We start from the raw sequence: 15,715 nt of genomic DNA, 5'->3' as shown, positions 1-15,715 counted from the left end.
TTCGAGCAGATTCTAAGATAGCATGTACTATAACATGTGACGTTGGTAAGCTGAAAGAACGCTAGGCTAATGTGCTAGTGTTAGAAAGTTGGCTGACTGACGCCTCACAAATCACATCAACCATTATTGCTGGTTACAATAACGGTGTTATCGGATAGTACAGTGTCTATTTCTCGGTAACTTAAAAAAAACAAAAAAAAAACACCACATCTGTAAACGGAGTGTGGTCCGTCATCTTTGTTTACAATTTGCAGTTGCCGGAGGGAGCTGGCGTACATATTTTTAGGCAACCTGCTACCTTGAAAAATGGCCGTCACTCTGAGGAATTTAAGGTATTTTATAAACCCGGAAGTGACAGAATAACGGTTTTCCAGCACGCCTTTAATAGTGGTGCGCCTAGATATTTGCTGGTGCTCCCAATTTTTCTGGGTTAGGAGCACAGTGTTCCTAAGCTAAAAGGTTAGTCTCAAGCCCTGAATAGGCATCACATGACTGCGGTACTGCGGTTATCTTTACAGCACTAAATACCACAGGCAGATATATATAGCTTAATTATAACATCAACAACATATCCATTCTGATATTTAATTAAAAAAAACCAAGCAATTTCCTTAGATGGATATTCAGGGATAACAACGATACAACAAAGTAGGTTATAAAATATTAATTAACAGGTATTCCAAATCCGAAGATACTACTCACTAGTAGAGGACTTTAGACGCCCTTAAAATCTGCTTCTGAGAATCTCACTGGGGGGCTGAATGAAAATTCTGTCAGTGCCCCAGTCACTGACATACACGGGCTAGACATTAGAGGACATACAGGACCTCACATGTAGTGCAAAACATACATTTAAAGCAGTACACGTCTATAATGATCAGACTAGGGACCAGATTTTGAAAAGATCAGGGGCTAAGTAATGTTTGCCTTGGACTCTTCTTTTGTTTTGTTTTGTTTTTGAAGGGAGATCGGCATTGCTAGGTTGGGGAGTTATATCTTCCTAGGTATTAAAATTACATGTATGACAAAAGACAAAGCTATTTCGTTTTCTTTTTTATCCCTTTATAGCCTACATGTATGTGTTTTGTTCCCCAAGTTGTGCTTTGGCAAGCAAGTCTATTTGAACATAATTGAACTGTGTGTGATTCTATTTGATGATTCCTCTGGCAGATATTTAAGATAATGTTCAAATAGTTCTTTAATAATGTACAATATGGTATGTTAAATCGGGGGTCATACACATAGGGCTTGATCTTTCCACTTCACATGTTCATTTAAAGATAAAAAGAGTTAAAGATAAAAATGTAACATAAATGTATATTTATTGATTAATGATCAGCACGTTATTGTCTCAACGGTACATTGTTGAGGTACATATATTCAAATCAGCCAACATTTAAATTAGAAACCTAATTTTTTCTGTGCTTTCCATCTCACTTTGGATGGATCCAATAAGCAACCTTGAATGGGGGTGAGATGGGGGAGAGGCATTATCTACATGGATAACATAACACCTGATGTCAGAGCACAAGACCTAACCAAACTGTTCACTGCCAGCATGGGTTACTGCCTTTATATTATACCTCCTCTGTGTTAGATTAAACATTTTCTCTTATACGCCCCTTACCTCTTTACTCAGCTGGCTAAGGTTAGCTGACAAAGTTGTCATGAGATAAAGTTAGTTAGTTGTTAACTGAAGCGTCTACTGTGATTCCTAAATTCTGTAACCCCACCCTTGCTTTAATCCCTGGGTTACCTCCTGCCTTCAAAAGACAGGTGTGGTGATATGACTTAACTTGACACTTGCTAGCTTCTGGTCGAGTTTTACACAGCAGTTTTCTCAAAAAAAACTCTGCGAGGGAGTGATTAGTAGAAAAAAAAAGAGTGAGCTGCTATAGCATGCAGTCATTCCCCTCTGCTGGCCACAACAAGCACTTTGCTTTGCTACCCAGTCTTCCTTAGGACTTAGATTTTAAATTCAGTTAAAAATGGGGACATTTCCTGGATCAGCTCCAGCCGAGGACAGAACACCAAAGACGGGTACATCTAGTACTACTGTATGTAGCCTTATAGTTTGCCAGTCAATAGATTTCTAATGGAGGCAGTCATTAAGGAACCTGGTCAGGCCTCAAGTCTTTAGCTCACACAGACATAACCATCAACTAGGCCTATAAGGGCACTCAGAGAGCGCTGACATCTTCCTCTCTTCCTCCTCTATCTAATAACATTAACAAAAGTGAAACTAGGTGTCCTGTGAGTCAGATCCCCTCCGAAATCTAATAAGTTCTTCATTGGAACCATGCTACACTTTTTCACCAAATTTTCTGAAAATCAGGCGATGGTTTTTGCATAAACCTGCTTGCTTGCTTATCAGACAGACAGACAAACCTTGGCAGAGGTAATAAAATGTAATGTAATAATAATACATGTAATAAAGTCGTCCCGAAAGTCCTTTTCTTTATAGACTAGCCTGTGAACTACAGCAAGGGGATCAGTGCTGAATTGGTATGGTCTGGCCTCATTCCATCACTGATAGGTTGAACGCAGTTCAAGTGGCTGTGAAAACCACAGGGAGGGAAATCATTCCCTCAAGTAAACGCAGCATTCGACACCGTCAGATCTGATACAAGGCAGTGCAAAATATGCCACTCCAAAAACCTACAGTGCAGCATTTGTTTTTGATACTCTTAAAAGATCTTCACTACGACTTGATAAAAACCTGCCATTTTGTACATTTTATGCTGTTGTATGTTTCTGCAGCATAGGAAGTGGCGTTGTGGCAGTTTGGATACTGTATTTTACGTCATTTAAATTATATTTCTCCTATGTGTACATGCCAACAAAGCAACAAGGCTTTTGAGTCAGAGTCTTGGGACTTTGGTGAGTTTTTATATGCTCTGATATTTTGGGAACTTTAACCAGTTGTTCCAAGTGAAATGTTTTTTTTTAATATTTACCACAATTTCAGGTCTGATTAAAAAAAAAAATGTACTAGTGCACTAACGTTTGTGAACAAGCACAAACATTCTTGCCTGATCCATGTCTGGAATGTTTTCTTAATCAACAAATGCTTTCAGTGACATGGCCTTCTCATGTTTTAAAAAGTGGTGGGTGGAAGCACTTGCCACTTCACTTAAGGATCTCCACTTGGCTACTGCGTGCCCCACCTATCTCTGCAGCGCGCCATGCTCTGCTGCGGGTGGCAGTGTTTAGCCGTCACTGACTAGCCTACGACGATACAAGTCTGGACTTGGGATGTGTAACTAAGCACCGTTACGGCCAGACACGCATCTTAACTTGGCAAAATCGATAAGTCTTCCTCTGTGCTGCTGAATCACATTAATTAAGATGTCCATCTCATTGGACCCCATGTGTCAAACCAAAACAGCCTCACACGTAGTGCTCTTATCTGATTTGCTGATACCAGACCGAACAACACTCGCTCTACACTGCCTCTTCTCCCCTCTCTATAATTTCACTTGGATTCATTGTTCATAGTAAATCCATAATGACCTGGAATGGAGCGTTAATCTACTTGTGCCATATGAGTGACCCTAGTTTCACGCCCCCACCAGTTCAGAAACGTGAGCATTCGCTTCTTATTGTAGGCTACGCTTTCCGCCATTTCTCACAACATCCGACGGTACCTACCGGTCGTTTGTCTATCAGATGACATTTGAGAATATAAAATATACGAGACAATAACCCAGAGCACCTTCACACAAAATGTTTGCTATCGTGAACGGGTCAATGTAGTGTTGGGGTGTATCCCACTTTCAGCCCGTCAAGAGCCATCACCATGATAAGCCATTGAGGACTACGAAGCACAACACCGCTCTATCATGAGTGAAAGCGATAGGTTTTATAATGTTGTACTAGAACGTTATCATAAATGTAGACACACAACATTAAACAAAAATCTTTAAAAGCACCTGCGGAGATACCCTTAGCATATATGACAACAGCAGGCACGCGCCAATGCAATTCAGTGCGCGCGCCCACACGTCCTAGCCTACCTCAGCAAGGATGGTCACAGTATAAGCTATAGAGATTGTATTTTATGAGTACACAAGACTAATACTTGTCATTACCTCTCCGCCATGTCGTGTCGTTTCGCCGACAAAACTAAGGCTGAATAATCCAAAGACCGAGAGCCATGACATTAAGGACGCGCCATCACATTAACCACTTCATTTCGCTCAGGCTGATGGAGCACGTAGAGCCTCAGTCGCCGCTAACAGCCTTACGTCACGCAAATATTAGGGGCACGAGCACGTAGGATTTCTAAAGATGCCCTCATGCAATCAGTAGCGAGAACAGAATAGAGATAGAGGGACATGACATCAGGCTATATGTAGCCGATTTGTTAAAATGATCTGCCCCTGTAAGATGGTCTGCTATGCTTGACTATAACATAATGTCAAGCGTTTGATGGCAGCATATCAGAGTAGAAACTCAATGGTATAATGGTTAAAGACTGAGAAAAATGTGGTGATGAGAAGCTACAAGAATTACACAATTACATATTTTTGAATTTACTTAAATGGAAGAAGTCTATTTTAGGCATTGCCAAATGCAGTAAAACTAATAATTGCATAAAAAAACTGAAACTACCATTAGACACAAGTCAGAACACAGGATTTAATTAAAAGTCCAATGTGTAAATGTAACACTAATAAACAAAGTCTCAAGGGGTCACAAAAGGGCTAAAAACCTACGTAGAACTATTTAACTAAAAAATGAAGACCATGCTGATTTGGCTGTAATTAATCACAATTGCACAATTTAGTTTTGAGTTATATCACAATCTGACAAGGTTCCTTCATGATATTAGTGCCATTGTGCTTGGGGGTCCAGGCTCTGGGCTCTGTAATGCTCCTTGAGGCAATTGTATTGTAATAGCGCTATATACTGTAAATAAAATTGAATTGAATTGAATTGAATCTCTGAACCAAAGATTTGACCCAAGGCTGTTGCCCAAAATCCCATGTATTGTTTGGTTAGAAATGTGTACATTTCACTCTTTGAAAGTATGTTTTCAGTGGTAGCTCAAAGGGGAAGCCACGTTTCCTCAGAGTAAGATGATTTTAGATGTGAAATATACTACCATTTAACTTTTTGCTCTATACACTGCTTTAACAAATAATACATGATTCATCCAGGTCATTGCACTACAATGTTTGTGTCATGGTGTCTCAACTGATAGAGACTCAACTGATTTGAAACACTGTTAATGACTTCAGAATATATTAATCAAGTGCCCTGTATTAATAACTACCTTGTATGAATCATTACGTAAGCAGGAACATGCCTTTTATTTGTTTCTCTCTGTGTGTAACTTAGATTATTAGGTGCCACTTAGTCTGCATATGTGCAAGAGCATGTTTGGATCAGAGGTGATAAGAAGGGTCGAACTGTGCTTCTTTTGACCTTGTGCAAAACTGACAGCCTTGCAAGACACAGGGCCTCCACGTGGTTATCCCTGCTGACAAATAGTTTTGTCGCCAGAGAACGCTAAACTAACAATAATGGATTTTATTTGTATAGCACACTTTAAGTGACTAGGTGTCCTTTTTGAGTTGTGATTTAAAAGCACCAAGGGAATCTAAGGCCCTTATGTTCTACGGGAGCTTGTTCCTGAGTGGTGGCCCCAGCGAGGAGAAGGCTCGATCTCCCAATTTTGTCATTTTTGTCCGGGGAACTGCAAGGAGGTTTGAGTTTCCAGACCTAAGTGGTGTCTTTGATGTGAAGTGAGGGGTGAGGAGTTCCTGGAGATAGGTTGGACCAGTAGTGTTTATGGCCTTATGAACTAGGAGAAGGACTTTGAAAATGATTCTTTGGTTGATTGGAAGCCAGTGGAGTGAGTGTAGGACTGGGGTGATGTGTTCCCATTTCCATGTCCGGGTGAGAACCCGGGCAGCACTGTTCTGAACATACTGCAGCCTCTGAATGGTTTTCGCTGGCAGTCCTGCCAGCAGAGAGTTGCAGTAGTCAAGACGGGAGCTGATTAATGCGTGCACCAGCTTTTCTGCAGCATGTTTTGGTAGAGAGGGTCTCAGCCTTGAGATTTTTCTCAGGTGGTAGAATTAAGTTTGGCAGATCTTGCGTCAAAGGACAGCTTGACACCCAGGTTTGTGACGAGTGAGTAGAGAGGGGTGGGGAGACCATTTATGGTGATGTGGGTGATGCCTGCCTCTTTAGTTTGATGAGGGGTGCCAATAAGAATGGCCTCTGACTTGCTGCCATTGAGCTGAAGGGAGTTGTTGCTCATCCAGTGCTGGATGTCATCCAGGCATTTAGTAGTCCGGGATAGAGCCAGGTGTTTGTCAGGTATAGTTTGGAGGTAAATTTGCGTAGCATATAAGTCGAATTTGATGTTATGACTCCGTAGTATATTTCCCAGGGGCAGCATGTCAATTAAAAAGAGCAGGGACTCAGCACTAACTCCAGAGTCCTGAGGTAACTTGAGGGAATTTTCACCTATCATCAACTAATTTGGTTTTTCATTTTATTTTGGTTGTTGATGTTTATTTAATTACACTGTTATAAGTGTGTTTCAACTGCCACGCTGCTAATTTTCTCTTGGTGCCTGTATTGCAATTACAAATCAATTATGCTGATTCCATTGGGAAAACCTGACATTGTTGCAAAACACATTTTGATATTGGTCTCCATACTGTTAAGTAGGTGTGATCACTTCCCATACAGTCGATAGCTACATTGACAGTTCAGGTACGGCGGTATCAGGCCTACACAGTTAACTATACAAGCATGAAAATTGCTATAACTGAGTGCAATGATTGATGCACGGACCATATAGACCGTACAGGTACGGTGACATCCAGAGGATGCAGGTCTGCATCACCGTTTGTTCCTCTGGATGTCACCGATATGCAAATCACAAATATGATGTGTATGCCACGTGAGACCATGTGCAAAGGTATGTATGTTTTCCCGCATTTCATGCATAGAGAAGTGCTCAGCACTGTTTAAGTGTGTTGATAACTGAGGCCAATGATTTGCTTTAAGCTGCTGCTGCATTAATACAGCTTCGGCCAATATTGCAGATGCTACTACATAATTATGGCTGCTGTTGCTGCTGAATGAACTCAACCAAATAAATTGATAAATCGTAGGAATGTAGGAGTCTTGGTGCTGTCTATGGGACAAAAGGGTGAAAAGCCTCATTGGAGTCATCAGGTGGGCACCCTCCTTCTCTGCTGTTTCGATGATAGGCCCACAACATTTCCAGAGGGCTCATCGGCAACACCTGGCATCCCAGATGTGCCCCCCTCTGCTTTTAACCCTTCTGCGCCACAGATGCTATTTTGGGCCCCAGGTGGCGTCTCTCCTCTTCACCCACAGCCACCGGCTTGCCCCTTCAGCTGCGCTTGAGAGGGCTTTGATGGCTTGGCGTTGGGCCTGGCCTTGAATTCCCAAATCCTTAAGCAACCTAGTAGTTGTTTTACCCACAAAGCCTCTGCAGCCGACTTCCACTGGGCAAACCTTGGCTTTCCAGCCACGTTGCTCAGCATCAGCTGCCAGCTCAGCGTACTTAAGGCTTTTTCGTTCATAGGCCTCCTCTACAGCGTCCTCCCAGAGCACGGTCAGCTATATGATATACACCTTCTGAATTGAGGAGGACCAAAGCACGAGGTCTGGTCTGAGGTTCGTAGTGGCGATCTCTGGTGGAAAGCAGAGCCTTTGACTCAGATCCACCATGAGACCTCCAGTTTTGCGCTCCCCCATCTGACCCAGGTCTGATGTGGCATTGGTCTTGGTTGGCTTTGCACCTTCACGAACGAAACCTCTTGCAGATGTAGGATGGGATGATGGAGGTAGGACATTGACAACGCTCCCCTTGCGTATCTGTCTTAACGGCCGGCGATGCTAAACGCCACATACAGCACCCACCCTCCGAGTTCGGTCACAAATAGTCTCTACCCGTCTCTCGTTCGCGTGCACTCCACTTCCTCTTAACCCCTCGCTCCTAAGTGTACACAATCAGTCCCAAAACATCAATCAATTAGTCCATCATTCAATCACTCCCTCCCTCGGCCAGATTCTCAGCACAATATTATGCATCACTATGCGGTATGCCGGGGCGGCTCATCCATAACGCCGATTGGGGAGACGCACTGCCTATATAAAAGGAAATCAAATTTATACATCAGTCCCGCCTATGGGAAAAGAAAAAAAATCCTGATGTATAAATTCGATTTCTTTTTAAATCGCTTTGGATTAAAGCGTCTGCTAAACGACTAAATATAAACGTAAATGTCATATTTTGTTTCTGTCGGATTCTACCAGTAGACCGTCTCAATACGCCTTTGAATGTCATTGTCCAATCAGGTAACAGCCAGGCAGTCCAGGCAAAAGTCGTGCTTCAAAAGGCCCCGCCCCTTCGGGGCGATTTGGGGCGAGGTGAATTTCGCCCCAGACCTCTCCCATTGACTCCCATGTGAAATCAATTTTTAAACAGAGATCTCAATGCATTCTCTATCATAGATATCCTATATAAAGGCTAGATGTCTCGCCTGCGTTTCTGGCCGACGGAGTCGAATGTCCGCACATGGCGGCCATTTTGCGACAGGATAGCTCGTGGTACATACTTTTTAAATAACCAGAACTCAATTTTCAACCGATTTTCAAACGGGTTGGTTTGTTATAAACGTAAGATATGTAGATATGACACTGCATACTTATGAAGAATTATAAACATGGGTTTTCATATGAAAATAACATTGAACAAAACAGATAGGTGAAATAAATACACATGCACAAGCTATTTATGTAAAATCAATATCTCTAAAACTCAGCATACAGAATGGCAACAGGAGATAAATGTATACTGTTATTATCACCTTTATTAAAGCAATATTACTGATATAATAAAATAAAGGTGATCCCACGGGTTCTCGTTTGAGGGAACGTTCAATAGAGCAGGCTGCACAAAGTCTGGCATCTTCACTGGCAATAAAGTCAGCAATTTCCTGTCGAAATCATAATGTAAGATGTTTAACAAACCAACCCGATTGGAAACCATGTGCAACTTTAGTTTTATCATGTGCAACTTAAGTTATGTTGAAAAGAAAGAACAATTATGCCTCGCCAATTGATGTAAAATGACTGAGTAGTAGACTAGCCGTGATACACAATTAAGCTGCACATTTCAACATGTTCAAGCATCGGGAGGGCTCGCCCCTCCATGCTGTGTCATAAGTAATGGACGTAAAAGCCTATGGTAAAAAGCCAATAAGGATGTCACACAGCTTCGACAGAGGCTTGTCAAGATGGCACCTGTTCAGTCAAACGACTCCATCCGCTCTTTGACAGAAACTTCTTTTTAGTCAGTGTACTAATGAAGATAAATTGACCAAAAAAACAATTAGGACTTCCTAGACCAGGGGTACTCAAATAGAAACCCAAAAGGTCCACTCGCCAAATTTCCATTCCATCCAGGGTCCGGAACAGTGACGGTCAAAATCCAAAAACCTAACTCCAACAAAAACTTTCGAACTATGCACCAAAGGCGATTTAGTCTGGCCTTATTTGTGTGAAAGGTGACACTTTTTTGTGGTTTAAACTTTGGCATAAAAGGTGTGAAGGCCAGACGGAGGCACTGATGTAAGTGTTCATTAGTGAGTGTGCTCCTGTATTTGTTTTTCACCATATTCATGGTTGAAAAGGCAGACTCACAACACTATGTTGAGGTATGCACGCTGTTGGTGTGTGGCTGATCTAACTATTACACTGTATGTTGCTTGGTATGATTGCAGATGGTTTATTTTTCTGCCCTTTACCTCAGAGTTCTGCGAGTATTTCTGTTCGAAGTGTGCATGCTTTGTTTCATAGTGAAGTTTCACGTTATCACTTTTGACCAGGGCAATCGTCTCGTTGCAGATTAAACACTTCGGTTTTTTGCTCCTCACAAGCAGCACAAATGCATACTTGTCAGTCCACTCTGTCTTAAATTCGCGATTTTTGGAATCAACTTTTCGATTTTTGTCAGATTTAAAGCACGCCATGCTTTTCGTTTGCTCGGAAAAGATACCGTTCACAAATCTATCTGCCCGCATTGTTGCCATTAGCCCCTTATACATGCGTCAATGTAAGGCTGTTACATCGCGTCTGCACCGATAGAAACTCGCGAACGTGTTACAATTGCCTCATGTATAAGGCGTCTAGATGTAATCTGTTCGTTTTTCCGCCGATCGTCTGAGCCTTTCGAGAGAGGTGGTTTACCACTATCGTTCGGCTTAGAAAAGGGCGTGTCAAATCAGGCTGATGTGTCATGGGGGAGTCGGTGCGTGACTGGGGGGAGACGGTGACAGGAGGCTAGAAAGTTCTTGCCTGTTGTTGAAAGGAGACTGATCCAATAGGCTAGTAGGCCTACAATTTTTTATCAGTAATAAAACGCAATTTGGTACACCATTTTAATATGGTAATATAGCCTACTGTTTTTTGCAAAATGAAAGAAAGCATATTTAGGAAACGCCACTGGAGCCTATTAATTCCGAAATTTCACCACATTGTAGGCTATATACTGTAACAACCCCAACACTTGCCTGCTTCCCTTGCAAATCAAAGTTTTCCGACTATTTTTCTTACCTTCTTTCTTAGCTGTTGATGTTACTGAACTAAAAGTTGAACTTGTTCTGAAAATCTCGCGCTGCCAATGCCCAATGTCACTTCTGAGTCAAATCACTCCATCATCTCTTTGAAATTCCTTATTCTACGAGTGGTAGGCTACAATGACTGGCTGCTTTAAAATATAACTAATAGCCTAATGAAACAAAATAACCCAGGCAGTTTCATCTTCGAGACGTTAAGGCTTCTTCCAATGCTGACTCATAGCTTGCAGGTTTGCGGGAGACGCGACATTTGAGGGATCGTCACTTAATTTAAACCTTTTTTGCTTCCGTTAGTGTGTGTGTGTGTGTGTGTGTGTGTGTGTGTGTGTGTGTGTGTGATAGAGACAGAGAGGACTCAGTAAAACATCGGAAAACACCGTGTCTCGTAAGCCTTAAGCTATCTATCACCCCCACAATGAAATATGCAATTTCAGTCGCGACAAACTTCTTGGCATTGTGGTGCGCCCAAAACGCAAGCTATAAACGTAGCCATCCTAATGTAACCAAAATATACCTCTGCTGATATGCCTAACCTTCGTTCTATTTAGAATTTGTCTTAGCACTATGCAGGAATAAAATAGCATCTACAGTGTCAGGATTCAGGCGAGAGCGCCTGGCTTTTATAACACGCCCTGCTGCGCTGAAGGAGCGCTCACTCGCAGCACTTGTTGCTGGAACGCATATAATTCGTTTTGCATGGTGCTGTAGTCGTGGGAACGACTGGCCTTGTTTCTCCCAAAAGGAAAGTAGATTTTCCTGCTGATCCCGCGTCTATATGGAAGTTTGTAGAGAGAATGCTAGGGAGTAAAATGCTCCGTTGCACCGTTGTCTCTCCCTGTATCTGCTCCAGCCGCACCATTTTACTTGCAATGTGAATCATTTAATTTAAATATGCTTATTGCCATTTGTTTCACCTTAATCATTTTCTACAAACATGATATGCTATGTATGGTGTAGTAGACTGAGACTCTATTCACTACTGCACAAAAACTAGACACGTTTGCAAAACTAGACGTTTGCAATGAAGTAGGTAAAACAACTTTCGCCAATATCTCCGTAAGGGAGATGGGTTGTGTGCTCAAATTTCCTGGGATCAAAAAAGACGTTAGTATTCATGTGCAAACTAAAAATCACGTCTCAGGATTGCTGCGCATGCAAGTTATTTCGGGTGTCTCAACTGTAACTAATACCACTGTCAAATAATTATGAGTTCAGTAAAAGACGGAGCAAACACAGTTTTCTACCGTTGTTGAAACACATCCAAGCGTAGGCTCGTTTTCTTTCCATCTGGGAGTGGTTATTCAAAGAAAATATTAAGAACTATATGCTGATAGAAAGAAGGGAACTTTAAGCCACTACACTGCCTGTGCACGATGCAGATCCATGTTGATGTCCGTGGTCTTTGCGCATGCCCGAGGCAATGTAAACGCTTCACATTTTGCACATGTAAACACGTAACGACAAGAGCCGTTTCCCTTGAAAATTTTCACACCTACACGCGAATACGATACGATAAACTGTTCTGATCACTTTCAGTGTGGACACATGTGTCCAATTTCCGATTTCAGTCCGATTTAAATTGGATATTGGACACATGTGTCTCCCCAGAACTAGATTCATCGTGTCCGACTTGAGTCCGACTGGACTCCGATGTAAACCCCTGGACACACGATTCGATTCCGCTGGTAATTGGACTGGGCGCGCATGTGTCTCTCGTATCTGATTCAAATTGGACAACAACAACTTTTGCACGTGCTTGAGATCGTGCCCACAGACATATACATGCATCATATATAATGTATATGATATAATAAACGCTGCTAGACGCTCAGTTCTTGTGCTCCCTCTCATCCACGTTGAAATACTGAAAGCGAAACTGAAACTTTGAAACTGGAACGCAACTGTTTGGGACAGAACGCTAATTCAGTGAACAAATATTTTCATATTACTTTCCACCAGTTGTTAGTCATATAATCCATTCATATCGATGTGAATCAATCAATACTAATACAACTTTAACTGTGGTGTGTTTTTGTTTCATTTTACAACGTATTTACTGTATAATCAACGGTAGCAGATGTAAACATTCCGCATTTGATTTGAACTGACGCGGCCAAGATCTAGATTGGTCACTGCCATGTGCTTTGAGATAGAGCAGTTAACCCCCCATGGAGACCCCATGGAGAGAATTGGATGGGATCGGAGTGCTGCCATCATGTGCCCGCACTGATTGGCACATGTATTAGGGCCTATTGACACACACAACCTGCGTGACAAACAGAGAGCTCGTGGTCAACATTATTGAGTGAGTGAGTTGTCATAGTTCCTGATTGGACATGGAAGATAGAAACCACATCGAGTAGAACATAAATATAAAGTGCGAAATCATGCACCAAGGAAAACTCGCTTGTATCATGATTTAATTAGAATGTTGATTTTGGCTTAGGTCCAAATTGGATTGCGTCTGGGTCCGGATCCGGACCACGGTCCGCCTATTGGGTACCCCTGTCCTAGACCAAATGTATCCATTCAACAGGTTTTTACAAAGGGAGGGAAATTGGAACAAAAGAAAATCGCAGTCATGTAGTGGCTAACACGGTCTGTATTTCTATATACCACTCACTTTTCATAGGTTTCACAGTGTGAACTAACTATGACTTACTATGCTTTTGTAAGCCAATGTTTTCAAGATCAGTCAATAAATATTGTTGGTTTTAACTTATGTTGCCACCTTCTTTATGTTGTTAGTGGACATACTGTATCATATGTCCTGTTTAGCTATGTTACACAATACAACATTTCAGACATGTGGATAATGAAACAGTGGGATCATTTAAAGTGGAGCCACATCATGTTCGCCTTAATCATTATCAAAAAAATTGCCCCCCCTGAAAATGTTTTCAGTAGCCGCCACTGGCGGTATGTGTAGGTCGATAATCAAAAGGCTATCAACCAGAATCTCTGTCTTGGCATCATTTAGCTGTAGAAAATTTTGGGCCATCCAATTTTTTATGTCGGAGATACAACGAGTGAGGTAATTTACCGGACTGGGGTCATCAGAGGAGATGGATAGGTAAAGTTGGGTATCATCAGCATATGAATGGTAGGAGATGTTGTGTTGCCGAATGATAGATCCAAGTGGTAACATGTACATATTAAAAAGCAAAGGACCAAGAATTGACCCCTGAGGAACCCCATATAAGATGGGCCTTACATCAGAAGACAGGCTATTGATAGAAACAGAAAAGGATCGTTTAAATAGGATGAGATCCAATCAAGAGCTTTACCCTGGAGGACAACTGAGTGCTGAAGACGTTGAAAAAGAATAGCATAATCAATTGTATCAAATGCAGCACTTTTGTCGATATTTTTTGATTGTCAGTCGCAATTCAAAGGTAATTTACGACTCTGACTAGAGCAGTCTCTGTGCTATGTTTTACCCTAAACCCAGATTGAAAGGCATCAAATATGGAATTTTGAGACAGAAAGGTGCAACGTTGCCTATAAACAACCTTCTCTAGAATTTTGCCTAAGAAAGGCAAGTTAGAGATAGGCCTATAACTCTCAAAAGCCAAGGGGTCAAGCGTAGTTTTTTTTAGTAGTGGTGTAACAATGGCATGTTTAAGGCAACCAGGGAATGTTCCAGATAGAAGGGAGGTATTGACAATATGAAGTATGTCAGCTGCGATGCAGTTTAGTAGGTACAGGGTCGAGGGGGCAAGTACCTGAACCTAATTTTTGGACAACCTCTTCCAACTCACTCAGATGGATCGGAGTGAAATTGTGGAAAGTAACCATATTATCGGGCAGAGGTGGGATAAGAGATTGAGGATTGAAGCCATTAGTGAAAGATGATGTGATACTGCTCCTTGAAATTTTTTCACTGAAAAATGTAGCAAACTGTTTGCACTTCTCTTCAGTGTGGAGCTCATAGGGTATCAAACGCGGCGGATTGATTAGTCCGTCAATGGTATTAAACAGGACTTTAGAATTATTTGTACTTTCTGATATAATCTGAGAGAAGTACTGTCGTCGAGCTTTTTTTATTTCACAGTTGTACATAAGCAAATGACTCTTATAGTTCATGAGGTCAACCTGTGATTTAGTCTTGCGCCATTTACGTTCATATTTGCGGCAGGTTCTTTAAAAAGTTTTTATACTCTTAGAAGTCCTCCAAGGAGGCTTTTGTTTTCTGTAGACAGACTTAAGTTGCATTGGTGCAATGCTTTCCATAATTTGTGTAACAGAAGCATTAAAATACTTGACCAGTTCATCGCAGTCCGAGGATAGGCCTAAACTATCAAAAATGAAATCAGTAGAGACATTCAGATTTGTGTTTGCAACAGAGACCTGACTCATGTCAAAATGTGAACCAGCAGCATTACTATAAGCAGTAATAAAAGCCTCCGCAATGTCTTCCCTAATGTTGCGCCTTAAAAATGTCTTTTGGCCAGATGTATGTGTAGTTGGCCAGGCAACATTGAAGAGGATACAGAGATGATCAGAGATCCCAACATCTAAGGTACTTGTAATGGAAATATCTAGGCCTTTAGAAATAACAAGGTCTAAAGTGTGACCATGAATGTGAGTGGGTACAGAAATGTGTTGTCAAACATTGACAACAGATTAGTAAATTGCATAGCATAACAATCTGCTTGGTTATCAATGTGAATATTAAAATCACCACTAATGAGAATACAATCGTAGTTTGTCACAATATTAGATAGAAACTCACCAAACTCAGAGATGAAGCCTACTCTGTTCTGCGGTGGATGGTAAATTGTGACTATTACGCATGAGTTTGGTGGCTTCATTGCAATAGATAGGCATTCAAAGGTGGTGAAGGTACCAAAAGAGACATCCTTTTAGGCTAACACATTGAAAAAAAGAGCAGCCACGCCACCATCTTTCTGACTGGAGCGAAAGCAGTGTGAGAAGGAAAAGTCAGATGGTGATGCTTCAAGAAGTAATTTCCTGAGGCATCCAGCCATGTTTCAGTGAGAAAGATACAGTTCAACTTGTGGGATGTGATAATGTCATTAACAATAAATGTCTTCTTGGAGAGCTATCTAACATTAAAC

At 41.5% G+C, this 15,715-nt stretch overlaps 1 protein-coding gene across 1 annotated transcript in view; it reads right to left on the bottom strand.

Annotated features, from left to right (window-relative positions):
• The window catches only part of arhgap39 (Rho GTPase activating protein 39), a gene marked incomplete at both ends in the record, with an annotated part of 41,527 nt that overhangs the window by 25,471 nt on the left and 341 nt on the right, over window positions 1-15,715 (bottom strand).

Source organism: Sprattus sprattus (assembly GCF_963457725.1).
Source record: "Sprattus sprattus genome assembly, chromosome: 2".
NCBI classification, from domain to species: Eukaryota; Metazoa; Chordata; class Actinopteri; order Clupeiformes; family Clupeidae; genus Sprattus; species Sprattus sprattus.
Note: the sequence above shows the minus strand (reverse complement) of the source record. Positions and strands in the feature narration are given on the sequence as shown.